This window comes from Bos taurus, chromosome 26 (genome assembly GCF_002263795.3).
Source record: "Bos taurus isolate L1 Dominette 01449 registration number 42190680 breed Hereford chromosome 26, ARS-UCD2.0, whole genome shotgun sequence".
Lineage (NCBI taxonomy): Eukaryota > Metazoa > Chordata > Mammalia > Artiodactyla > Bovidae > Bos > Bos taurus.
The window spans coordinates 29,607,334-29,635,084 of record NC_037353.1 but is presented as its reverse complement, the minus strand read 5'-3'; positions in this window follow the sequence as shown (position 1 = coordinate 29,635,084).

The window sequence follows — 27,751 nt, the reverse complement described above, 5'->3', positions numbered from 1 at the left end:
AGTGCCAGAGCCTATTTCTTAGGTTCTTGGAGTTACCAAAGCAACGTGGTGGTAGGGCAGACTTGGGGGTTTAGTGGAAGTGGAGAATACTTGGTTGGAGAGGGATTTGGGGGATAAAATGATAGAACTAATTTATAGTCATAAGGAGGTGGTAGGAAATGTTTGTGAAGAATGTATTGAGCATAATTCCCAGGTACAGGATTGCAATACTGTCAACATTGGTTGAGATTTATAACAGCAAGAAAGAACCAAATTTTCAGAAAAAGATTATCAATTTATTTTAGGGCATAATATTTTGACTGCCTTTGAATCATTCAGAATAAGTAGTTGGATGTACAGCCTTGGAGTTTAGAGAAGTTGTTTGGATGGAGATGTGAGAGAGGAATAGTAAAGAACATGTATTATTTGTTGCAAGATTCTCAAACTCTGCTCAAGCTCAAGTGTTGCAGACACCAGTACTTGAGAAACCAAACAACACACTTGGAGAGTTAGAGAACTCAGGTTTATTATGCCAGCAGGCCCAGAGGGGTTAACACTCCAAGCTCCGAATCCCGAACAAAGGAATTGCAGAGGTTTTATAGACAGACTAGAGTGGGCAACACTAGCTGTTAATGCTAATGCTACACTAAGTCGCTTCAGTCATGTCCGACTCTGTGTGACCTCATGGACAGCAGCCCACCAGTCTCCTCCATCCACAGGATTCTCCAGGCAAGAATACTGGAGCGGGGTGCCATTTCCTTCTCCATGCTGTTAATACGCTGGTTTAAACTAAGGGGTTTCATGTGTATGGGAACAGCAGTGAAGATGGCCAGGGGATGCCTAACTTGGACAGGCCTGATTAAACAGGTTTGCAGGGGCTGGGTGATTGCAAAGAGCAGGACAAGGGTGAGTGAGATAAACTCCAGTTCCAAGTATTGCAAATTCCCACTTTCTGAGACTACGTGACCTACGTGATCTAGACTTCACAAGGGGCAAGCCGAGTTACAGAGGCAGAAGGAGAAGGAGGTTATGTAAAATTTTAACTTTTCCTCTTCATTCTCCCCTCTTGATGCTTCTATCACTCATTGTAGAAAGCATCATCTCATGTTTTTGGTAGGACATCCAGAGCTCCCCATCATTTAGGGAGCTATATTGAACTATTAATTTGTAACTATGGATTCAATTCTAGAGGTTATGAACTGGGTAATTGCATTGAGAATACAAGGGTCAAACAAGAGCACTGCAAAGAGTACAAAGAGAGGACCTGTTAAGGGAGAAGTCACGATGCCCAGATCCAGATATTGTTCTAGTTACCCTAGGAGTTAGCTAGTTTCTCTCTCCTTTTTATGATTTGTTCCCTTAGCTATTGGGCCATGTCCCTGACTATTCCTGATTGGTTTACATAAAAGCATTTTTCATTCAAGAAGAGGCAGAGTCTTTCCTTTTCAGCTGTCAGTAGGTCTGCTAAGTCGCTTCAGTTGTGTCTGACTCTGTGTGACCCCATAGATGGCAGCCCACCAGGCTCCCCTGTCCCTGGGATTCTCCAGGCAAGAACACTGGAGTGGGTTGCCATTTCCTTCTCCAATGCATGAAAGCGAAAAGTGAAAGGGAAGTCGATCAGTCGTGTCCGACTCTTCGAGACCCCATGAACTGCAGCCTATCAGGCTCCTCCATCCATGGGATTTTCCAGGCAAGAGTACTGGAGTGGGGTGCCATTGCCTTCTCCGTCAGTAGGTCTAGCCCTCTCCTATTCTGTAAAACTACCTCAGCCAGGGAGTCTAGTTGGTCCTGTAAGGCCACTAAAGATTTGGCTACTCTCTCAGTGTCATCTGTGAAGTCTTTAGATAGTGTATGGTAAAAGGTGATTGATGAAGCAATTCCTCCTATTCCCATACCTATCCCAGACGTGATTCCCAGACCAACTAGCAGGGGTAGAAACTGGATGGCTCCTTTTGACCACGTATGTGCTGCCAAAAGTATGGTGAGAGTCTGCTTGTTAGGGACAGTATTCATCTGGGGAGTCAGGAAACCTTAGGTGCAGATACCCATCTAATTGATTGGTAGACATAAGTAAGCATCTGTCCCACAAACAAAAGGCCTTGATGGGGGTGGCACCATCTGTTACAGCAAGGGATACCCAAAGGCTGCAAAGCAGCCTGCACATAACAGATAAATGAACACTAGCAAAAGGTTTCCTTCCCATCTTTGGGTTGTCTCGGCTATAGCAACTGAGCCTATCATGAAGAGGGGTCAGCTATACTGTGGAGCAATTTAGTTAGTAGGGAGAATCGATCATAAGAGACATCTAATAAGAATGAGGTTTCCCACTACAGTGAGACAACAGACAGCTAACTGCAGCTTCTGAATCCCAGCTTCAAATTCCAGTCCTGGGGTACAACTGGAGCTAGTCCTGTAGTGAAGAGCACAGCAATAATACCAATCAGGGATAAAGGCCAGGGCTGACAATGAAAATTCACTGATATTTTGATAGCCGGATCCTCAAGCTTCCACCTTGTGTTGACTAGCCTGCTGCCAGAGTGTGGCTGAAGTAAGGCTGAAGAATCCTCAAGCTTATGCCCAGTGTTGACTAGTCAGCTTCTGGAGTGACTAGAGCAGGGCTCAGCGTCCTTCATGGGTGAGGTTCATTGTTTTTGGAACCAGACATTGAGGGGTTTTGGGGTCCCAAACTGTTTTCCAGGTGTCTTCATCACAGGAAGCCACTGTCTACTTGACTCTGGTGTGGTGTATCCAGGGGATGATGCCTGTAACTCATCTCCTGGCTAATAGGGATGAACCCAATTTCCCAGAGTAATGGGGTCCTTTCTAAGGTTTCTTGAGCGATATGGCAGAAGACTTTTCCAGGGCCTGGAGATATCGGGACATCTCCAGGTCAGCTAGTTGTTGGTGGTCTCCCATGTAAGATCTCAAAGTGAGACTAGCCTGAGGACCCTGGGGTGCATTTACAGAGGGAGATGAGAGTCCACAGAATGATAAGGCAGCTTGTTCCGGCATTGTCTGGGTATTGGCCAGGGGATATTCTTGTTGTACTACTACTTGGAGAAACAAACTTAACAAGAAAGTTAAAGATATTTGGCTCAAAGATTAATAGAAGTAGGAAAGCTACTGAGGGGATAGCCAGGAAACATTGATAAGCCAGGTCCAGACATTGATTCTTGACATTAGTATTTCTCTAGCTATGAGAAGATGCAAGAATTTGGACTCATAAAAATCTTTACCTGAAAACATCTATCTGAAGGCCTGCTTTTCTGTTTTTTTTTTCCAGGGCACAGAGTGCCTTAGTTTTTGTCTCCCCCCTGAACTCCTTTCAAGGGGATATTGAAGGTCAGCATCTTATAGTGGTCATGATTTAATCTTTGTAGAGGCAGCTGGCAAGGGCCAACTTCCCGTCAGCAGGGCCCCTTCATAGCCACATATTTGACCATGCTTTGCAGGCATTTCATGGTCATTGTGTCCTGCGGTGCTGGGAAGGCTCATTCCCGGGTCTAACAAAGATTCCACTGACGGGCCACTCACCGTGTTGTCACTAGGCCAGGCCTTGTAAGAAGCAAAAGTCTCTGGACCATACCTGTCTTACTAGCCTCTTGGTCCAGGAAAATATTTCCTCTTGTTGCTTCTTCCCATATCTAGAGCTACATTACTACAATTTTTTATTTCATATGGAACTGCATATCAGCATTTTATCACAGGTTCAGTCACACATTTGGTAACATAAGAAATAATGTTCTGAAACAAGCTACATAGACAATAATATAGCCAACAGTTATTAGTAAGGTCAAAAGCAAGAATTTAAATCAAGAGCGTTCACTGGGTATAGCCTGGTATACCCCAGGTCATCTGACTCAGTTAAATGACTATAGCCAAGTGTTCATCTCCTGGTTGTACATCATGGAGCATCTGACCTTTTTCCAAAGATTGGTTACTGAGATAAGCTTTAGAAACAATCTCAGAGTATCTTTTTTAATAACTTAATTAAACCTTTTAGCAATATAACGTAACAAGGAACTGTTTCAGAAGTGAGTCTTAGTAAGCACAGACCTGAATTAACAAAGGAGAAGGCAATGGCACCCCACTCCAGTACTCTTGCCTGGAAAATCCCATGGGCAGAGGAGCTTGGAAGGCTGCAGTGCATGGGGTCACTGAGGGTCAGACACGACTGAGCGACTTCACTTTCACTTTTCACTTTCATGCATTGGAGAAGGAAATGGCAACCCACTCCAGTATTCTTGCCTGGAGAATCCCAGGGACGGGGGAGCCTGGTGGGCTGCCATCTATGGGGTTGCACAGAGTCAGACACGACTGAAGCAACTTAGCAGCAGCAGCAGAACTTAATATTCCAGAGAAGGCAATGACAACCCACTCCAGCACTCTTGCTTGGAAAATCCCATGGGCAGAGGAACCTGGTAGGCTGCAGTCCACGGGGTTGCTATGAGTCAGACACGACTGAGCGACTTCACTTTCACTTTTCACTTTCATGCACTGGAGAAGGAAATGGCAACCCACTCCAATGTTCTTGCCTGGAGAATCCCAGGGATGGGGGAGCCTGGTGGGCTGCCGTCTATGGGGTCGCACGGAGTCGGACACGACTGAAGCGACTTAGCAGCAGCAGTAGCAGCAGAACATAATATTCAGTGAAACTTTTTTTTTTTTAAGAACTCATTGTGAGGGTATTAACACTGTAGCTAGGTAAGGCTATAAACCATCAAATAAAAATGAGGTCTGCCAGGGAACCAGAAAAATCTAAGTGGCCATCTTGGATTTCCCATAGCCCTGGCTCTTTGATTTTCATCTGTTGTTTATCCATTTTTAATTTCCTGACTTAGGAGCAGACTATTGCCATGTTTTAAGGACATCACGATAGCAAAAGTCTAACTGTGAGGGGTTATTTATTTATTTATTTTTTGAAGCAGAATGAGCTTTGTCTAAATGTACCATAATCTTAAATAATGTTTATTTACTTTACCAAAGTAACAAAAAGATTTTAAAAACAAATATAAATCACTTAAAGGCAAAGAAATGCACAATCTGTTATCAAAAGCTGCATCTTAAGAAAACTTTGTTCTCTAAACAGAGAGAAGACCAAATTCCAGTCTGGTACCAGCTTACTATTAATAACAAAATTTGTTTATCTGCTTAATCTTGGAAAGTCTTTTCCACAAATCTTGAAGAACTAGCAGTATTTTTTAAAGATGTGAGAGTAAAACCATAGAAGGCATGTTTAAAATCTGATTCTATTGCAATTGACAAAGAAACCTGGTCATTACACTTTAATATGATAACTAGAATTATAATTGACCATATTTTATCAGGGCATATCAGATCTAGATGAATTTTGCATAATTTTAGGACATCTATATTAGTAACATCAACCATACAGTATAACCTGAAAAGATTGATCATCCCTTTAACAGTATTTCCCATGTAATTTAACATGTCCAATGAACCAAGGTAACTTAGTAACTCTTTGGGTTGTCCCAGGGGCCCTCTGAAGCATCCCAAAGTTAGCTAGAAGTCAAGTTATTCAGGAAGTTTTGTCAATAAATATCAAAAGGGTTTATAATGCTCAGTCAGGTAGGATCATATAAGTCACTGTGAAGTAATAGTTATTTACTTAGCCAAAGTTAACAAAAGATTTCAAAGGTAAACATAGAACAGATCAATTAAGAGATAAAGAAATTTAAATCTATTATTAAAAGCAGTTTAGTATCTGAAGAAAGTATGTCTTCTTAACAGAGAGAAAGGCCAAATTCAACTTTTGTACTAGCTTACTTTAAACTCATTCAGTTCAATTCAGTTCAGTCTCTCAGTCATGTCCGACTCCTTGCGACCCCAGGAATCGCAGCACACCGGGCCTCCCTGTCCATCACCATCTTCCAGAGTTCACTCAAACTCATGTCCATTGAGTCGGTGATGCCATCCAGCCATCTCATCCTCTGTTGTCCCCTTTTCCTCCTGCCCCCAATCCCTCCCAGCATCAGAGTCTTTTCCAATGAGTCAACTCTTCGCATGAGGTGGCCAAAGTACTTGAGCTTCAGCTTTAATATCAGTCCTTCCAAAGAACACCCAAGGCTGATCTCCTTCAGAATGGACTGGTTGGATCTCCTTGCAGTCCAAGGGACTCTCAAGAATCTTCTCCAACACCACAGTTCAAAAGCATCAATTCTTTGGCGCTCAGCCTTCTTCACAGTCCAACGCTCACATCCATACATGACCACAGGAAACAAACATTAGCAAACAAACATTAATACTAGATATTTAATATTGAATATTTCCCAGTTCACATGAATCTTAAATTTATTTAGGTTAATTTTTCTTATATTTAGAATTGTTTGATTTGTAAGGACTTACATTTCTTTAGTCCAATTAAATTAGAACTGATTTACAACTTCAACAATATTATATATATATAAAAGACATATTCTGAGACATACATAAATCCAGGCAGACAGACTGACAGAGACTTTATAGTTTTCGGTTTTAGATTTAAAATATCTCTTTGACTACTCTACCCCCCTTTTTTTCTTCCTTTGAAGTTCTAACTTGCACAAGGCTGAGGTCTCAGGCAAAGCTGGCTGTGTATTTCAAGGACATGAAAAGGGTTAACTTCAAGCTTTTTCCCTGGGCAGACCTTTTAACAAGCTGCTGCTACTGCTGCTAAGTTGCTTCAGTCGTGTCCGACTCTGCGACCCCAGAGACGGCAACCCACCTGGCTCCCCCGTCCCTGGGATTCTCCAGGCAAGAACACTGGAGTGGGTTGCCATTTCCTTCTCCAGTGCAGGAAAGTGAAAAGTGAAAGTGAAGTTGCTCAGTCATGTCTGACTCTTCACGACCCCATGGACTGCAGCCTACCAGGCTCCTCCGTTCATGGGATTTTCTAGGCAAGAGTACTGGAGTGGGGTGCCATTGCCTTCTCCATTTAACAAGCTAGTTGTTGTTAATTGCATATGCAAAAAGAATTGGTTTTGCAGTTTCCAAAAAGAAAAATTTCTCTCCATTCAGTCAGCAATCACACACTCACAATCATTCAGAGGCTATCACAGTGCCTCCCTTCTTCTGAGTCCCCAGGTTTCCTTAACTGTTGCCCCCTTCCTGGGAGCCCCAAGGAGGTTATCAGTCATGATGCCTCCCTTCCTCCCGAGTCTGCAGGTTTCCTTAACTGTTCCTCCTTCCTTGGAGCTCCAGGAGGTAATCAGTCTCCTCTTCTACCTGTTGGGGTAGGTTCTGCCTGGGGACCAGCCCGGGGCCATACCTTATCCTGTGGCCATTTCTGGTGAGTTGGTCCATCCCTCCAATGAGTCTAGTGGGGCTCGGCCATCTGGAGCGTTGGAACACCAGTCCGAAAGAGAATCCATATACCATCAGGTGGTGTGCCTCCTCATTTGTCTTGGGGTTCCTTTGCTCCAGCCCAGCCAAGCCACCAGTCCAGCGGCTCAAGGGTTCAGCGTGGTTGGAATCTCACTGGGGCCTCCAGAAATGTTGCAGAAACCAGTACTCGAGAAACCAAGCACCACACTTGGAGATTTGGAGAACTCAGGTTTATTACACTGACAGGCCCGGAGGAATTAACACTCCAAGCTCTGAAACCTGAACAAAGGGATTACAGAGTTTTTATAGACAGACTATAGTGGGCAACACCAGCTGTTAATTGACTGGTTTAAACGAAGGGGTTTTGCACATGGAACATCAGTCAAGATGGGGAGGGGGATGCCTGACCTGGACAGGCATGATTAAGCAGGTTTGCAGGAGCTAGATGATTTCAAAGAGCAGGACAAGGGTGAGTAAGATAAACTCCAGTTCCTAGTATTGCAAGTCCCCATTTTCTGAGACTACATGACCTACCTGATCTAGACTTTGCAAGAGGCAAGCTGAGTTACAGAGGCAGAAGAAGAGGCTATGTAAAATTTTAACTCTTCTTTTCACAATAAGAAGCCTCTTCATGTTTATCCTTAAGTTGATTCATTTTGGAATGTAAAGTGTATCAGAATCACCTGGATAATAAATAATACAGTGAGAAAGATTGAGAATCACACTGCTTAGATTTAAATCCCATCTCTGTCATCATCTATTATGTTTATACTTTAATTTTTTTTCTGTGCCTCAGTTTTCTCATCTCTAAAGTTGGCTATAATAGCTAATTTTTAATGTTTCTGTGCAATCATTGATGCAATGCTTCCATAACAGTTCTTCATACATCTTGGAAAGATTAGCTAATATTATCAGCCTAAGAATTGTTATAGAGAAGGAAATGGCAACCCACTCCAGTGCTCTTGCCTGGAGAATCCCAGGGACTGAGGAGCCTAGTGGGCTGCTGTCTATGGGGTTGCACAGAATCGGACACGACTGAAGCGACTTAGCAGCAAGAATTGTTAACATGTGTATACCTGGAGCTCAGACTAGGATTTACATGCTCACTAATTTTGAGAACCACTGAATTCCAAGATAGGTATTCATTTATAACTTAGTCTAACTGTGGCCCTGCTTAGAAGTAGATAACAGATTTGAATTAATTTATTCTGGTTAGAGTATATTTGTAACCTGGGGTACAACCTGAGGGAATTTTTAAAATATCCATTTCTGGATACTATTGAAGACTTTTTAAAGCATAATATATGAATCAAGAGCCATGGAAATATGTATTTGAGAAGAAATGTTCTACGTACTTAGTGATTTGCTGACCCACAGCCTAATCTTTAAACAATTAAATGATTTTATTTAGATGATGTCTTGAGATTCCTTTTGCACTTTAGATGTCTAGATGGCCAACAAATTGTGTGTTCCTCCTTTCAGAGTAGAGAATTTTTGCTGACAAGAGGCTATGTATGTAGAAATCATATTTCCAAGCCTCTGTGCTTGTAAGTATGGCTACGTGACTGTTTCTTGCCATTGAAATGTGAGTAGAAATAGTGTAACTTCTGGGGCAAAGCTATGAAGAAGTAATTGTTCATATTCAATATTTTTCTGTCTTGCTGACTGGTGCAGAGGATGCTGAGGCCCTAGGCAATATTGGATGCAAACCATGGAAGAAACCTGAGTTTATGAACAACCATGTGCAGGAAGAGTGCTTACAGTATCACATCGAGCTATCCTAAGGATAAAAATTAAGCATCTGTTTCATTAAATCATGGGGGCATGTTTGTTACAGAAACTTGATATACTCAATGGTTTTCAACATGAGACTTTCCCTCCCTTTAAGACTGTGATGGTTAAATTTTTGTGTCAATTTGGTTAGACTATAGTACCCAGTCCTTTGGTCAAAATTAGTCTATATATTGTTGTGAAGATATAGTATATTATATATATTATAGATATATTATACATGTGTTTAATATCTGTATCCATTTACTTTAAGTAAGATCATGGCCGATGATATGGATGAGCCTCATCCAGTCAGCTGAAGGACTTAGGAGTGAAACTGAGATTTCCTGAAGAAGGAATTCTGCCTCAAGACTGTAGCACAAATCCTGCCAGAGTTTCAAATCCATTGGCCTGACCTATAGACTTCAGAATTTCCAGCTCCCTTAATTATCCATACACACATGTATATCATATTGATTATGTGTCTCTGGAGAACCCAGAGTGATACAAAGTCTGTACTCTTCAGAAGATGCTTAATAAAATGTGTCTTTGCCTTCCTAAATATATACACGTAGATCATACACTGTATACTGGACGTCATACTAGACCCTGAGGGAGAAAGGAAAAATAAGACTATCATTTGTTTGGTGTCTAGATTATATCCCATATTATGAATAAATGTTAACATTTCAGTCATTGTTGGTTTTATATCTTACACAGTTCAAATATGCAGTCATTTAAAAATATGTGCATTTTATGTGTGTGTGTATGTTAGTCATTCACTCGTGTCTGACTCTTTGTGACCCCATGGACTATAGCCTGCCAGGCTCCTATGTCTGTGGGATTTCCCAGGCAAGAATAATGGAGTGGGTTGCCATTGCCTTCTCTATACATTTTATAGACTCATTTAAATATTTCAAGATACTTATTATTGGTACTTTTATACTTGGCATCGCTGCTTTTTTAGAGTTTGGTTGAAAGTGAAAGTCATTCAGTCGTGTCTGACTCTTTGTGACCCCATGGACTATACTGTGCATGAATTCTCCAGGCCCAAATACTGGAGTGGGTAGCCTTTCCTGTCTCCAGTCTTCCCGACCCAGAGATTGAACTCGGGTCTCACGTATTGCAGGCAGATTCTTTACAAGGGAAGTCCAAGAATACTGGAGTGGGTAGCCTATCCCTTCTCCAGTGTATCTTCCCAACCAAGGAATTGAACCAGAGTCTCTTGCATTGCAGGTGAATTCTTGGTTAGTTTTCTATAAGTAGGAGATAGATCAGATCTCTATTTTGTAGCTCCACAGACAGACGGTTACTGGGTTTTATAAAATGAAATAATGTGCTTATAAACCATTTAAAAACTTCTCAAATAGTATAAATATAAATATTCATAAATTATTACTCTTTTAAATACATTAGTTCAGTTTATACAGAGTTAAGGGTTAAAATTTATGAAATGCTATTTTCTATTCATGCATTCTGTTTAATGCCAATCATTTATGGCTGAGGACCTGGGCCAAAGTGACCTGCATTGCTCCATTTGACTGAGAGCACATGATTCTTATCCTCATATTAACAACAAAGAGTTAAATTCAAACTAACTTCCCAATGACATTCAAAGATGGGTAGGAGAGGGGCTGGAGCTTGGAAATTAGAATGAAGTTAATTCATTTGACTTGAGAAACTTATAATCAACCTGTCTCCCCTTAAAAGATAGGCTATAAATGGAAGTTTTAATTATTGAGGTTGCATGCCTGGTGCCAGCTTTTGATCAGTACCATCTGAGCTGCTCTGTCTTAGGAAAAGACAGTATCTCTTTGCCCAAACGTTTATCACACAGGCATTGGTATACACTCACACACATGCACACACACCCCCTTTGGCAAGGCTCTTTCACTCATGGCTTGATTACAAGTAGATATAAGACCCTACTCTTTTATATTACTTTTTAATTGCTTTCATTTGGGATTGGGTAACAGGAGATATCTGGAGAAGGAAATGGAAACACCCTCCAGTATTTTTGCCTGGGAAATCCCACGGACAGATGTGCCTGGTGGGCTACAGTCCATGAGGTCACAAAAGAACTGGACACGACTCAGGGACTTAAGAGCAACCACAACCCTCCCTCTCTACTGTCTCCTCCCGTATCCCTCACACACAGGTGCACTTGGGTAGGATGAACAGAACTACCTCCAGCTTCCTCCAAAGACCTGGGACAGTGTAAGACATAGCCTTAGTATAAAACAAGTGTCCTTTAAATCTTTTTGGTGAATAGGCCATTGCTTATGAACAAATATGCTAGATAAGCAGAAAAATCAAGGGCATTCTAGAAGCTTCAGACCTCCAACTTTCTGATGTTTGGGCCATCAGGAATCTCAGTAGCCTTAGAAATATCTCTAGTTCTGCAAAGTAGGTGAAAAATAAGGTTTTTACAGGTGGATAATAGGGATAATATAATATCTTTACTACTTACAAGCAGATACCTACATTTGATGTACCATAATAACTATTCACACTTTTATATATTTAACACATGCAAGACATGTTTTCTTCTTTTAGTACTTGAGCCCCATTGATGAGAGCTGCATTATTGATTTTTGTTTTTACGTTGGCTAGAATCATGCAATAAATCTATGAATTCAACCCAAACTCCTCAGAGTCAGGATTGAAATCCTTTTGCAAAACAAAAACAAGGGTGTTCTCATTTTTGCATGATTCTGATTTTACACAGAGATCACATAAAGGCAAATGGGTACATATTTTGTCTTGTGAATATCTCTGAACCTGGTGATTAGAAATGAGCTCTAGTGTGCGACTCAAGCAATAAGTTGCCTCCTGGTTATTCTATCCTCACCTTGATGGGTGACTTTGGGAGAGATCTCTAAATTTTTGAACTTCAAGATCTTTATCTGAACAGTGAGACAATAAACCTGGTTGATGTAACTCAGGGAATCATTAAACCTGATTATGTTATTATGATTCCTCAGTAGACTAATATTGTGAAAGATAATTACTTCGTGGGCATGAATGCTGTTTCACCTCAACTTTCATCCGTTTAGTCTATGTGCTGTGCTTGGTTGCTCAGTTGTGTCCAACTCTTTGTGACTCCGTGGATGATAGCCCACCAGGGTCCTCTGTCCATGGGGACTCTCCAGGGAAGAATACTGGAGTGGGTTGCCATGCCCTCTTCCAGGGGATCTTTCCAACCCAGGGATCAAACCCAGGTCTCCCACATTGCAGGTAGATTCTTTACCATCTGAGCCACCAGGGAAGTCTATAGTCATAGTCTATAGCCATATTTATATTATCATCAATGATATTGTCATTATTGTTATCATCATGAAAACTAATATGTGAATAATAAAACAAATCCAATAATATCAAGGTGAAAGTCTCTGAGTCATGTCCGACTCTGCGACCCCATGAACTATACAGTCCATGGAATTCTCCAGACCAGGATACTGGAGTGGGTAGCCTTTCCCTTCTGCAGGGGATCTTCCCAACCCAGGTCTCCTGCATTGCAGGTGGATTCTTTACCAGCTGAGCCACAAAGGTACATTATACAAAGTCCCCCCACCTCACTGAACTGCAGCTGTAATTTCACGACCTAAACACAATTTTAATCATTTTCTTTGTTAATATTTATCATATTACTATAATTTTTCTATATCTCTGTCTTGATTAACTTTATTCATTCATTCTATTCATATTTTATATTTTCCCATATACCTTTTTGAAAATATCATTTTCTTCCTATTGAAGGAAATAGTGACATTTTCTTTTATTTCTGAGATCCAGGGATCCTGTCCAGGAAAAGCATTGCTCTGAAACCAAAGGGCAATCTGCTGCTCTCAGTAACTTTGGGCGCTTGAGAGAGTGCCTCCAATGGGCTGTCTATCCTATTGTGAGACGAAATATGAAAAACCAGTCAGAACCTTCTGAAAAGTATATACCAAAGTCATTTAAGAAATGTGCTACTCGTTAAATTAGTCACAGTTTAGTGGGTTTTGAGCTTCAGTGAATCTGAGTCTTCTTTGAATTTCTTTTTTTCATTTTTGTACCTTTAGTTATCAATATTAACACACATATTTGGACATGAACTTCTGCAACTGTCAGAACAAATGAGACAAAACACAAATCTATTGCTTTTCCTGTTGCCTCTGGTTTGTTTTTAAAACCTAATTATTCACAAAATGTGGCATTTTTCTGTTTTCCTTGGGGCTGTGAATAAGGACTTGGCATAAATCAATGTCTTATTTTTATCTGGAATTGCATAAGAAGAGGGTCCCTAAAAGAACTGGAAGAATTAGAGGAAACAAACATTTCTCATAAGGAGAAAAGAAAGAAATGTTTAAGCAAGAAAAGATTCAGGGAAAATTAATTACTCTGTGGAGAAAAATATTCACTGAATATTACACAATAAAAATAAATTTTTACCTGGATGCAACCAAAACAATTATTGAGCCACATATTTTAATTTATAAGAATTCTGATACAGAGAAAAGATTAACAAAAATAGTTTCCTAAAATTGAAATAAATGTTTTGGATAAAATATTGATTGATACATTAGCAGGTATAAAAATTGTCCCTTTAGCTATCTTTTTAAAATCTGCTCTTGTATTACGGGCTTAATTTCTCTAGAATTTTATAAAGAATGTGACTAGAGTTTTATGCACAGGAACAAGCATTCAGTTCAGTTTAGTTCAGTTGCACAGTCATGTCCGGCTCTTTGCAACCTCATGAACTGCAACACTGCAGGCCTCCCTGTCCATCACCAACTCCCGGAGTTCACTCAAACTCACGTCCATCGAGTTGGTGATGCCATCCAGCCATCTCATCCTCTGTTGTCCCCTTCTCCTCCTGCCCCCAATCCCTCCCAGAATCAGAGTTTTTTCCAGTGAGTCAACTCTTCACATGAGGTGGCCAAAGCATTGGAGTTTCAGCTTTAGCATCATTCCTTCCAAAGAACACCCAGGGCTGATCTCCTTTAGAATGAACTGGTGGGATCTCCTTGCAGTCCAAGGGACTCTCAAGAGTCTTCTCCAACACCACAGGTCAAAAGCGTCAATTCTTTGGTGCTCAGCTTTCTTCATAGTCCAACTCTCACATCCATACATGACCACAGGAAAAACCATAACCTTGACTAGACGGACCTTTGTTGGCAAAGTAATGTCTCTGCTTTTGAATATGCTATCTAGGTTGGTCATAACTTTCCTTCCAAGGAGTAACTGTCTTTTAATTTCATGGCTGCAATCACCATCTACAGTGATTTTGGAGCCCCAAAAGAAAGTCTGACACTGTTTCCCCATCTATTTCCCATGAAGTGATGGGACCAGATGCCACGATCTTCGTTTTCTGAATGTTGAGCTTTAAGCCAACTTTTTCACTCTCCACTTTCACTTTCATCAAGATGCCCTTTAGTTCCTCTTTGCTTTCTGCCATAAGGGTGGTGTCATCTGCATATCTGAGGTTATTGATACTTCTCCCGGCAATCTTGATTCCAGCTTGTGCTTCTTCCAGCCCAGCATTTCTCATGATGTACTCTACATATAAGTTAAATAAGCACGGTGACAATATACAGCCTTGATGAACTCCTTTTCCTATTTGGAACCAGACTGTTGTTCCATGTCCACTTCTAACTGTTGCTTCCTGACCTGCATACAGGTTTCTCAAGAGGCAGGTCAGGTGGTCTGGTATTCCCATCTCTTTCAGAATTTTCCACAGTTTATTGTGATCCACCCAGTCAAAGGCTTTGACATAGTCCAAAAAGCAGAAGTAGTTGTTTTTCTGGAACTCTCTTGCATTTTCCATGATCCAGCGGATGTTGGCAATTTGATCTCTGGTTCCTCTGCCTTTTCTAAAACCAGCTCGAACATCTGGAAGTTCATGGTTCACATATTGCTGAAGCCTGGCTTGGAGAATTTTGAGCATTACTTTACTAGCGTGTGAGATGAGTACAATTGTACAGTGTTTGAGCATTCCTTGGCATTGCCTTTCTTTGGGATTGGAATGAAAACTGACCTTTTCCAGTCCTGTGGCCACTGCTAAGTTTTCCAAATGTGCTGACATATTGAGTGCAGCACTTTCACAGCATCATCTTTCAGGATTTGAAATAGCTCAACTTGAATTTCATCACCTTCACTAAGCTTTGTTCATAGTGATGCTTTCTAAGGCCCACTTGACTTCACATTCCAGGATGTCTGGCTCTAGGTCAGTGATCACACCATTGTGATTATCTTGGTCATGAAGATCTTTATTGTACAGTTCTTCTGTGTATTCTTGCCATCTCTTCTTAATATCTTCTGCTTCTGTTAGGTCCATACCATTTCTGTCCTTTATCGAGCCCATCTTTGCATGAAATGTTCCCTTGGTATCTTTAATTTTCTTGAAGAGATCTCTAGTCTTTCCCATTATGTTGTTTTCCTCTATTTCTTTGCATTGATCGCTGAGGAAGGCTTTCTTATCTCTCCTTGCTATTTTTTGGGACTCTACATTCAGATGTTTATATCTTTTCTTTTCTCCTTTGCTTTTCACTTCTCTTCTTTTCACAGCTATTTGTAAGGCCTCCACAGACAGCCGTTTTGCTTTTTTACATTTCTTTTCCATGGGGATGGTCTTGATCCTTGTCTCCTGTACAAACAGTGCTGTTTTATTTGTATAGTTCTTTTTTAAAACTATTTTCAACATGACTTCATAATTACTCTCCAATCTGAATCTCATGAAAACTCCATGAAATGGGGCAAGTATGTTTGTCTGTATTTTGTAGATGAGTAATCTGAGTTTCACAAACTGAATGACTTGATCATGGTCACAAAAGCATCAGCAGCTAAGCCTAGACTTAAATCCACTTTTCTTTATCTCTAATTTCTATGATGTTTTAATAAGAAATAAAGCTCCATTTGTGGCTGAAAAAACAGCATCACATTTCTTTTGTCATTAGCCAATCCTTTAACCTTCTGTAAAGTTGCCTGCCATGTCATTTCTCCAAGTTCTTTATAAATTCTCTTACTGCATGATATCATCTGTAATTGATATCTGGGAGCACCTTGTTTTCCATATTGATCATCTAGTTTTGTTTTCTTCTCCTCCCACCTCACACTCTCCTTCCTCCTGCAACCCCCTCCCCTGTTTTTCTCCGTTACTGTTAGCACCACAAAGCAAGGACAGAGAAAGCAATGTATTGATAGCTTAGATATATAATTCAATTAGACCTAGAATTAAATCCCATTCTGATCATTTAAATGGATGATATTTTATAGGTTATATAAACTCTAAGCTTTATATGCCTCATCTGTAAAACAATACCTGCCTGTAATTAACATAACATTTTGAAAATTTCCCATTTACCACTCATTTCTGGTGGGTTGTCAATCATGACTCACTTTTTGATCCTTGGAAGTAGGCAGCAAGGAAGCTTCACTTTCACAGTTATGAGAATTGGCTAAAGGATAGACATGTGAGCCAAGCAACTTTGATCAAGTCACTTCCTTGGAACTTAGCTTAAAAATTCAAGGGAGGTTCTCCTTATAGTTTTAAGTGTCTATCTTCTCTGTCATATGGAGGAATACTCATCTTACGATGAGACAATGAGGTCAAAACATAAAGAGAAGTAAGGAGAGATAAAAGAGTGTGTAGGGACTGTAGGTAAAAGCCTAATCCATTTTCACCCACCCTTCCTAACACATTGACATGCTAAAGCCATCTTATTGCCTTTATTATGATATTATTTTACTTAATATAGCTATGATTCGGCTTCTTTTGGTTGCATTTCAGGGACTATTTTTAAAATTTTTATTTTATAATATAGTTGATTTACAATGTTTTAGTTTTAGATATACAGCAACGTGATTCAGACATATATTTCCATTTTTCAGATTCTTTTCCCATATAGGTTATTACAGAATACTGAATAGAGTTCCTTGTGCTATACAGTAGGTCCTTGTTGGTTATCTAAACTCCTTATTTATCCCTCCCAGCTTTCCCTTTGGTAACCATGAATTTATTTTCAAAGTCGGTAGATCTGTTTCTGTTTTGTAAATACGTTCATTTGTATCATTTTTAATTTCCACATTGTAAGTGATATCATAGACACTTTTTCACTGTCTTTTTTTTTTTTTCCTCTAATTTTATTTTATTTTTTAAACTTTACATAATTGTATTAGTTTTGCCAAATATCAAAATGAATCCGCCACAGGTATACATGTGCTCCCCATCCCGAACCCTCCTCCCTCCTCCCTCCCCATACCATCCCTCTGGGCCGTCCCAGTGCACCAGCCCCCAGCATCCAGCATCATGCATCGAACCTGGACTGGCAACTCGTTTCCTACATGATATTTTACATGTTTCATTGCCATTCTCCCAAATCTTCCCACCCTCTCCCTCTCCCACAGAGTCCATAAGACTGTTCTATACATCAGTGTCTCTTTTGCTGTCTCGTACACCGGGTTATTGTTACCATCTTTCTAAATTCCATATATATGCGTTAGTATACTGTATTTATGTTTTTCCTTCTGGCTTACTTCACTCTGTATAATAGGCTCCAGTTTCATCCACCTAATTAGAACTGATTCAAATGTATTCTTTTCAATGGCTGAGTAATACTCCATTGTGTATATGTACCACAGCTTTCTTATCCATTCATCTGCTGATGGACATCTAGGTTGCTTCCATGTCTTGGCTATTATAAACAGTGCTGCGATGAACATTGGGGTACACGTGTCTCTTTCCCTTCTGGTTTCCTCAGTGTGTATGCCCAGCAGTGGGGTTGCTGGATCATAAGGCAGTTCTATTTCCAGTTTTTTAAGGAATCTCCACACTGTTCTCCATAGTGGCTGTACTAGTTTGCATTCCCACCAACAGTGTAAAAGGGTTCCCTTTTCTCCACACCCTCTCCAGCATTTATTATTTGTAGACTTTTGGATCGCAGCCATTCTGACTGGTGTGAAATGGTACCTCATACTGGTTTTGATTTGCATTTCTCTGATAATGAGTGATGTTGAGCATCTTTTCATGTGTTTGTTAGCCATCTGTATGTCTTTTTTGGAGAAATGTCTATTTAGTTCTTTGGCCCATTTTTTGATTGGGTCGTTTATTTTTCTGGAGTTGAGCTGTAGGAGTTGCTTGTATATTTTTGAGATTAGTTGTTTGTCCGTTGCTTCATTTGCTATTATTTTATCCCATTCTGAAGGCTGTCTTTTCACCTTGCTAATAGTTTCCTTTGATGTGCAGAAGCTTTTTAGGTTAATTAGGTCCCATTTGTTTATTTTTGCTTTTATTTCCAATATTCTGGGAGGTGGGTCATAGAGGATCCTGCTGTGATGTATGTCGGAGAGTGTTTTGCCTATGTTCTCCTCTAGGAGTTTTATAGTTTCTGGTCTTACGTTTAGATCTTTAATCCATTTTGAGTTTATTTTTGTGTATGGTGTTAGAAAGTGGTCCAGTTTCATTCTTTTACAAGTGGTTGACCAGATTTCCCAGCACCACTTGTTAAAGAGATTGTCTTTAATCCATTGTATATTCTTGCCTCCTTTGTCGAAGATAAGGTGTCCATATGTGCGTGGATTTATCTCTGGGCTTTCTATTTTATTCCATTGATCAATATTTCTGTCTTTGTGCCAGTACCATACTGTCTTGATAACTGTGGCTTTGTAGTAGAGCCTGAAGTCAGGTAGGTTGATTCCTCCAGTTCCATTCTTCTTTCTCAAGATCGCTTTGGCTATTCGAGGTTTTTTGTATTTCCATACAAATTGTGAAATTATTTGTTCTAGCTCTGTGAAGAATACTGTTGGTAGCTTGATAGGGATTGCGTTGAATCTATAAATTGCTTTGGGTAGTATACTCATTTTCACTATATTGATTCTTCCAATCCATGAACATGGTATATTTCTCCATCTATTAGTGTCCTCTTTGATTTCTTTCACCAGTGTTTTATAGTTTTCTATATATAGGTCTTTAGTTTCTTTAGGTAGATATATTCCTAAGTATTTTATTCTTTCCGTTGCAATGGTGAATGGAATTGTTTCCTTAATTTCTCTTTCTGTTTTCTCATTATTAGTGTATAGGAATGCAAGGGATTTCTGTGTGTTGATTTTATATCCTGCAACTTTACTGTAGTCATTGATTATTTCTAGTAATTTTCTGGTGGATTCTTTAGGGTTTTCTATGTAGAGGATCATGTCATCTGCAAATAGTGAGAGTTTTACTTCTTCTTTTCCAATTTGGATTCCTTTGATTTCTTTTTCTGCTCTGATTGCTGTGGCCAAAACTTCCAAAACTGTGTTGAATAGTAATGGTGAAAGTGGGCACCCTTGTCTTGTTCCTGACTTTAGAGGAAATGCTTTCAATTTTTCACCATTGAGGATAATGTTTGCTGTGGGTTTGTCATATATAGCTTTTATTATGTTGAGGTATGTTCCTTCTATTCCTGCTTTCTGGAGAGTTTTTATCATAAATGGATGTTGAATTTTGTCAAAGGCTTTCTCTGCATCTATTGAGATAATCATATGGTTTTTATTTTTCAATTTGTTAATGTGGTGTATTACATTGATTGATTTGCGGATATTGAAGAATCCTTGCATCCCTGGGATAAAGCCCACTTGATCATCGTGTATGATCTTTTTAATGTGTTGTTGGATTCTGATTGCTAGAATTTTGTTAAGGATTTTTGCATCTATGTTCATCAGTGATATTGGCCTGTAGTTTTCTTTTTTTGTGGGATCTTTGTCAGGTTTTGGTATTAGGGTGATGGTGGCCTCATAGAATGAGTTTGGAAGTTTACCTTCCTCTGCAATTTTCTGGAAGAGTTTGAGCAGGATAGGTGTCAGCTCTTCTCTAAATTTTTGGTAGAATTCAGCTGTGAAGCCGTCTGGACCGGGGCTTTTGTTTGCTGGAAGATTTTTGATTACAGTTTCAATTTCCGTGCTTGTGATGGGTCTGTTAAGATTTTCTATTTCTTCCTGGTCCAGTTTTGGAAAGTTGTACTTTTCTAAGAATTTGTCCATTTCTTCCACGTTGTCCATTTTATTGGCATATAATTGTTGATAGTAGTCTCTTATGATCCTTTGTATTTCTGTGTTGTCTGTTGTGATCTCTCCATTTTCGTTTCTAATTTTGTTGATTTGATTTTTCTCCCTTTGTTTCTTGATGAGTCTGGCTAATGGTTTGTCAATTTTATTTATCCTTTCAAAGAACCAGCTTTTGGTTTTGTTGATTTTTGCTATGGTCTCTTTTGTTTCTTTTGCATTTATTTCTGCTCTAATTTTTAAGATTTCTTTCCTTCTACTAACCCTGGGGTTCTTCATTTCTTCCTTTTCTAGTTGCTTTAGGTGTAGAGTTAGGTTATTTATTTGACTTTTTTCTTGTTTCTTGAGGTGTGCCTGTATTGCTATGAACTTTCCCCTTAGGACTGCTTTTACCGTGTCCCACAGGTTTTGGGTTGTTGTGTTTTCATTTTCATTCGTTTCTATGCAAATTTTGATTTCTTTTTTGATTTCTTCTGTGATTTGTTGGTTATTCAGCAGCGTGTTGTTCAGCCTCCATATGTTGGAATTTTTAATAGTTTTTCTCCTGTAATTGAGATCTAATCTTACTGCATTGTGGTCAGAAAAAATGCTTGGAATGATTTCTATTTTTTTGAATTTACCAAGGCTAGCTTTATGGCCCAGCATGTGATCTATCCTGGAGAAGGTTCCATGTGCGCTTGAGAAAAAGGTGAAATTCATTGTTTTGGGATGAAATGACCTATAGATATCAATTAGGTCTAACTGGTCTATTGTATCGTTTAAAGTTTGTGTTTCCTTGTTAATTTTCTGTTTAGTTGATCTATCCATAGGTGTAAGTGGGGTATTAAAGTCTCCCACTATTATTGTGTTATTGTTAATTTCTCCTTTCATACTTGTTAGCATTTGTCTTACGTACTGTGGTGCTCCCGTGTTGGGTGCATATATATTTATAATTGTTATATCTTCTTCTTGGATTGATCCTTTGATCATTATGTAGTGACCTTCTTTGTCTCTTTTCACAGCCTTTGTTTTAAAGTCTATTTTATCTGATATGAGTATTGCTACTCCTGCTTTCTTTTGGTCCCTATTTGCATGGAAAATCTTTTTCCAGCCCTTCACTTTCAGTCTGTATGTGTCCCCTGTTTTGAGGTGGGTCTCTTGTAGACAACATATGTAGGGGTCTTGTTTTTGTATCCATTCAGCCAGTCTTTGTCTTTTGGTTGGGGCATTCAACCCATTTACATTTAAGGTAATTACTGATAAGTATGTTCCCGTTGCCATTTACTTTATTGTTTTGGGTTCGAGTTTATACACCGTTTTTGTGTTTCCTGTCTAGAGAATATCCTTTAGTATTTGTTGGAGAGCCGGTTTGGTGGTGCAGAATTCTCTCAGCTTTTGCTTGTCTGAAAAGCTTTTGATTTCTCCTTCATACTTGAATGAGATCCTTGCTGGGTACAATAATCTGGGCTGTAGGTTATTTTCTTTCATCATTTTAAGTATGTCTTGCCATTCCCTCCTGGCTTGAAGAGTTTCTATTGAAAGATCAGCTGTTATCCTTATGGGAATTCCCTTGTGTGTTATTTGTTGTTTTTCCCTTGCTGCTTTTAATATTTGTTCTTTGTGTTTGATCTTTGTTAATTTGATTAATATGTGTCTTGGGGTGTTTCTCCTTGGGTTTATCCTGTTTGGTACTCTCTGGGTTTCTTGGACTTGGGTGATTATTTCCTTCCCCATTTTAGGGAAGTTTTCCACTATTATCTCCTCAAGTATTTTCTCATGGTCTTTCTTTTTGTCTTCTTCTTCTGGAATCCCTATGATTCGAATGTTGTAGCGTTTAATATTGTCCTGGAGGTCTCTGAGATTGTCCTCATTTCTTTTAATTCGTTGTTCTTTTATCCTCTCTGATTCATTTATTTCTACCATTCTATCTTCTAATTCACTAATCCTGTCTTCTGCCTCTGTTATTCTACTATTTGTTGCCTCCAGAGTGTTTTTAATTTCACTTATTGCATTATTCATTATATATTGACTCTTTTTTATTTCTTCTAGGTCCTTGTTAAACCTTTCTTGCATCTTCTCAATCCTTGTCTCCAGGCTATTTATCTGTGATTCCATTTTAGTTTCAAGATTTTGGATCAATTTCACTATCATTATTCGGAATTCTTTATCAGGTAGATTCCCTATCTCTTCCTCTTTTGTTTGGTTTGGTGGGCATTTATCCTGTTCCTTTATCTGCTGAGTATTCCTCTGTCTCTTCATCTTGTTTAAATTGCTGAGTTTGGGGTGTCCTTTCTGTATTCTGGCAGTCTGTGGAGTTCTCTTTATTGTGGCTTTTCCTCACTGTGTGTGGGTTTGTACAGGTGGCTTGTCAAGGTTTCCTGGTTAGGGAAGCTTGTGTCGGTGTTCTGGTGGGTGGAGCTGTATTTCTTCTCTCTGGAGTGCAATGAAATGTCCAGTAATGAGTTATGAGATGTCTATAGTTTTGGGGTGACTTTGGGCAGCCTGTATCTTGAAGCTCAGGGCTGTGTTCCTTTGTTGCTGGAGAATTTGCTTGGTATGTCTTGCCCTGGAACTTATTGGCCCTTGTGTGGTGCTTGGTTTCAGTGTCGGTATGGAGGCATTTGATGAGCTCCTGTCAATGAATGTTCCTTGGAGTCAGGAGTTCCCTGGAGTCAGGGTTTGGACTTAAGTCTCCTGCTTCCGATTATCGGTCTTATTTTTACAGTAGTTTCAAAACTTCTCCTTCTATATAACACCATTGATAAAACATCTACATTAAAGATGATAAGTTTCTCTACATTGAGGGTCACTCAGAGAGGTTCACAGGGTTACATGGAGAAGAGAAGAGGGAGGAGGGAGTTAGAGGTGACCCAAATGAGATGAGGTGAATCAATAGTGGAGAGAGTGGGCTAGCCAGTAGTCACTTCCTTATGTGCACTCCACAACTGGACCACTCAGAGATGTTCACGGGGTTATACAGAGAAGAGAAGGAGGAAGGTAACTGAGGTGGCCAGAAGGATAAAAGGGGGGAATGAAAAGGAGGGAGACAGATCCAGCCAGTAATCAGTTCCCTAAGTGTTCTCCACCGTCTGGAACACACAGAAATTCACAGAGTTGGGTAGAGTAGAGAGGGGTTAGGGAGGAGACACAGGCGACCTGGTGGAGAAAAAGGAGGGTCCAAAGGGAGAGAGAGCAGTCAAGCCAGTAATCTCACTCCCTAGTGAAAAATGGGTCCTGAAGATTGGGTCCTTAAAGGTACAAAATTGGTAACAAATACATAAAAGCAAAAATTAAAAATCTAGAGTAGAGTTTGGAATTTCAAAAATACGACGTTAAAGAAAAGAAGAAGGAAAAGAAAGAGAGAAAGAACGAACAAACAAAAACAAACAAGGTCGCGAAAATTATAAAGAAAGTACAGGTACAAAATTGATAACTAATACCAGAAAGCGAAAATTAAAAATCTAGAGTAGAGTTTGGAATTTCAAAAATACAATGTTTAAAAAAAAAAAAAAAAAGAAGAAGAAAAATAAAGAGAGAAAACAAACAAACAAATACGAACAATGTCACAAAAGTTATAAAGAAAATACAGGTACAAAATTGATATCAAATACCAAAAAGCATAAATTAAAAATCTAGAGTAAAGTTTGGAATTTCAGATATACAATGTTATATAAAAGAAGAAGAGAAAGAAACAGAGAAGAAGAAAAAAGGAAAAAAAAAAAAAAGTCACAGAAATTATATAAAAAAAACTATAGGTACAAAATTGATAACATATACCAAAAAGCGAAAATTAAAAATCTAGAGTAGAGTTTGGAATTTCAAAAATACAATGTTAAAGAAAAGAAGAAAAAAACAAAGACCAAAAAAAAAAAAAAAAAAAAAAACCAAGGTCAAAAAATTATAAAATATATATATATGAAGTTTGCTGAAGAAGAAAAAAATAGGGTCTTTTTTTTTTTTTTTTTTGCAAAGTAATAGGTTATAAAAGTGAAAATTAAAGGAACAATAGAGGACTTAAATTTTTTTTTTTTTAATTAAAAAAAAAAAGAATGATCGTAAAAATAATAAAAATATATCTAGGACTTTTTTGTTTTTTTTTTTTGTGGGTGTTGTGGGTTCAGTTCATTTTTGGCTAGTTCCTTGGTCAGATTTATATTTCTCAAGATCTATAGGCCCCTTCCTATGTAGTCCGTAGTAACCACAGGGTTTTGATCTATTGCCTGTAGCTTCCAAGGCGTTTCCCTCTGTTATATCTTCTTCTGTTTGCTAGTCTCTTCAGTATCTGGTTTCCGCCCTGACTCAAAGGGCACGGTGGAGGACACTTTTTTTTTTTTTTTTTTTTTTTAGGCTTACTTGTTCAGTCGCGCTGTGGGGAGGAAGGGAGGGATGCTGCAAACAAATAACACTGGCGTGGGCTCGCAGTGCCTCAGCCACCCTGGGTCTGCCCCCGCTCACGGCGCGTGTAGCCTCCCTGTCCACACTGCTCGGACTCTAGGTTGTTCCGCCGGGAACAATCCGAGGCTGGCCCTGGGCTGCATGCACCTCCCAGGTCCAAGCCGCTCAGGTTCAGGCACTTGGGTAGTCCTCAGAGGCACAGACTCAGTTGGGCCTGCGTTTTGTGCTCTTCCCAGGTCCGAGCGCCAATTTGCTCTTCCCAGGCGAGCGCCAATGCTGCGACTTATCGCCTCCCCGCCACTCGGTTATCTGGATGTAAAACCGGCACACCTTCTCAGGCAGATGTTGACCGTCCAGACCCCCAAGAAGTTCTAGTTAGCAAAGAAGCCTGCTTACAATTTTATAGATAATGTCTCTCTGGGGCTGCGATTGCCCCCTTCCGGCTCTGGCTGCCTGTCACCGGAGGGGGAAGGTCTGCAGCCGGCTATCTCTGTTCAGTCCTTTGTTTCGTGCGCGGGCCTGGCGGTCTTAGGTTAGGGCTGGCTTTTCGCGTGGTAGGTATCCCACAGTCTGGTTTGCTAGCCCAAATTATTTCGCTCAGATAGCGCTCAGGGTATTCAGGCCAGATTCTTACTCTCAGCGATGCAGCCCACGCCGCGCCTCCCTGCCCAGCCCCGGCTTGCTAATGGCGGATGCAGGCGTCTGCGCTGCTTCTCTGCTGGGGGAGTTACTGTAGGGCTCGCAATCTGTGAGTTTTAAATTGTTTATTTATTTCTTCTCCCTGTTATGTTGCCCTCTGTGCTTCCAAAGCTCGGCACAGATTCGGCAGTGAGAAGGTTTCCTGATGTTTGGAAACTTCTCTCTTTTTAAGATTCCCTTCCCGGGACGGAACTCCGTCCCTCCCTCTTTTGTCTCTTTTTTTTTGTTTTTAATATTTTTTCCTACCTCCTTTCGAAGAGTTGGGTTGCTTTTCTGGGTGCCTGATGTCCTCTGCCGGCATTCAGAAGTTGTTTTGTGGAATTTACTCGACGTTTAAATGCTCTTTTGATGAATTTGTGGGGGAGAAAGTGTTCTCCCCGTCCTACTCCTCCGCCATCTTGGCTCCTCCCTCACTTTTTCACTGTCTGACTTACTTCACTTAATATGATAATCTCTAGGTCCATCCATGTTGTTACAAATGACATTTTCACATTAATTTTTATGGCTGAGTAATATTCCATTGAGTGTATGTACCACACTTATTTACCCTTTCCTCCTCTGATGGACATTGAGGTTCTGTCCATGTCTTAGCTATTGTTAAGTAGTGCCTCAGAGAACATTGTGTGCGTGTATCTTTTCAAATTTTGATTTTCTATAGATATATCTCCAGGAGTGAGATTGCTGGATCATATGGTAGTTCTGTTTTTAGTTTTTAAAGGACCGTCTATACTGTTCTCCCGGAGAAGGCAATGTCACCCCACTCCAGTACTCTTGCCTGGAAAATCCCATGGACGGAGGAGCATGGTCGGCTGCAGTCCATGGGGTTGCTAAGAGTCAGACACAACTGAGCGACTTCACTTTCACTTTTCACTTTCATGCATTGGAGAAGGAAATGGCAACCCACTCCAGTGTTCTTGCCTGGAGAATCCTGGAGAACCCTGGAGAATCCCAGGGAAGGGGAGTCTGGTGGACTGCCATCTATGGGGTCGCACAGAGTTGGGGTCTATGGGGTCGCACGACTGAAGTGACTTAGCAGCAGCAGCAGCATACTGTTCTCCATAGTGATTGCACCAATTTACATTCCCACCAACACTGTAGAAGAGTTCCCTTTTCTCCAGACCCTCTCAGCATTTATTGTCTGTAGTCATTCTGATTGGTGTAAGGTGACACCTCATTGTAGTTTCAGTTTGTGGTAGTTTAGTTGCTAAGTCATGGCCAACTCTTGCAACCCCATGGACTGTAGCCTGCCAGGGTCCTCTGTCCATGAGATTCTCCAGGAAAGAAGACTGGAGTGGGTTGCCATTTCTTTCTCCAGGGGATCTTCCTGAACCTGAAATGAACCCAGGTCTTCTGCATTGCAGGCAGATTCTTTACTGACTGAGTCACCTTCAATGGCAGTTTTAATTTGCATATCTCTAATCAGCAGTTTTGAGCATTTTTTCATGTACTTCTTGGCCATCTGTATATCTTCTTTGAAGAAATGTCTATTTAGATCTTCTGCAATTTTTTTGATTGTATATTTTATTTGTTTCTTTGATATTGAGCTTCATGAGCTATTCATAAATTTTGGAGATTAATCCCTTGTTGGTTGGGTAGCTTTGTTTGCAAATATTTTCTCCCATTCTCTGAGCTATCTTTTTGTTTATGGTTTCCTTTTCTGTGCAAATCTTTTAACTTCAATTTTGTCGCACCTGTTTATTTTATTTTTGTTACTCTAGCAGGTGGATCCATAAAGATATTCCTGAAATTTATGTCAAAGAATGTTCTGCCTATGTTTCCCTCCTGGAGTTTTATAGTACCTGGCCTTACATTTAGGCCTTTTAACCATTTTAACAACTTACTGATCAGAGATGTATTAATACATTGTTTATTACCTCAAAATAATTGACTGGGGTGTTTCAATATTCACTTACATAAGAAATTACCAGCCACATGCATTAGTTTCTGCAAAGAGTCCCCTGGTCAATAATGTGATTTTTTTGATATTATGTTAAAGAATGTTGTAATTACATTCTTTTACATGTAGCTGTCCAGTTTCCCAGCATAATTTATTGAAGAGACTGTCTTTTCTCCATTGTATAGAGTTGCCTCCCTTGTTGTAGATTAATTGACCTTAGGTGTATGGGTTTATTTCTGTGTTTTTTTTTTTTTAATCCTGTTCTATTTATCTATATTTCTAATTTTATGCCAGTACCATACTGCTTTGATGACTGTAGCTTTGTAGTATAGTCTGAAGTCAGGGAACCAGATTTGTCCAGCTCAGTTCTTTTCAAGATTACTTTGGCTATTTGGGGTCTTTTGTATCACAACACAAATTTATTATTATTATTTTTTGTTGTTCTAGTTCTGTGAAAAATAACACTGGTAATTTATAGAGATTATATTGACTCTGTATACTGCCTTGGGTAGGACAGTCATTTTGGTAATATATATTCTTCTAATTCAAAAACATATTAGGGTCATCTTCAGTTCCTTTCCTCTACATCTTACAGTTCTTTGAATAATGCATTATGTTGTAAGGTTGTGGTAAAAAGTGAACTCAGTAACATGTACTATCTTTGATGCCTGGCATGGGGCAGTATAAATA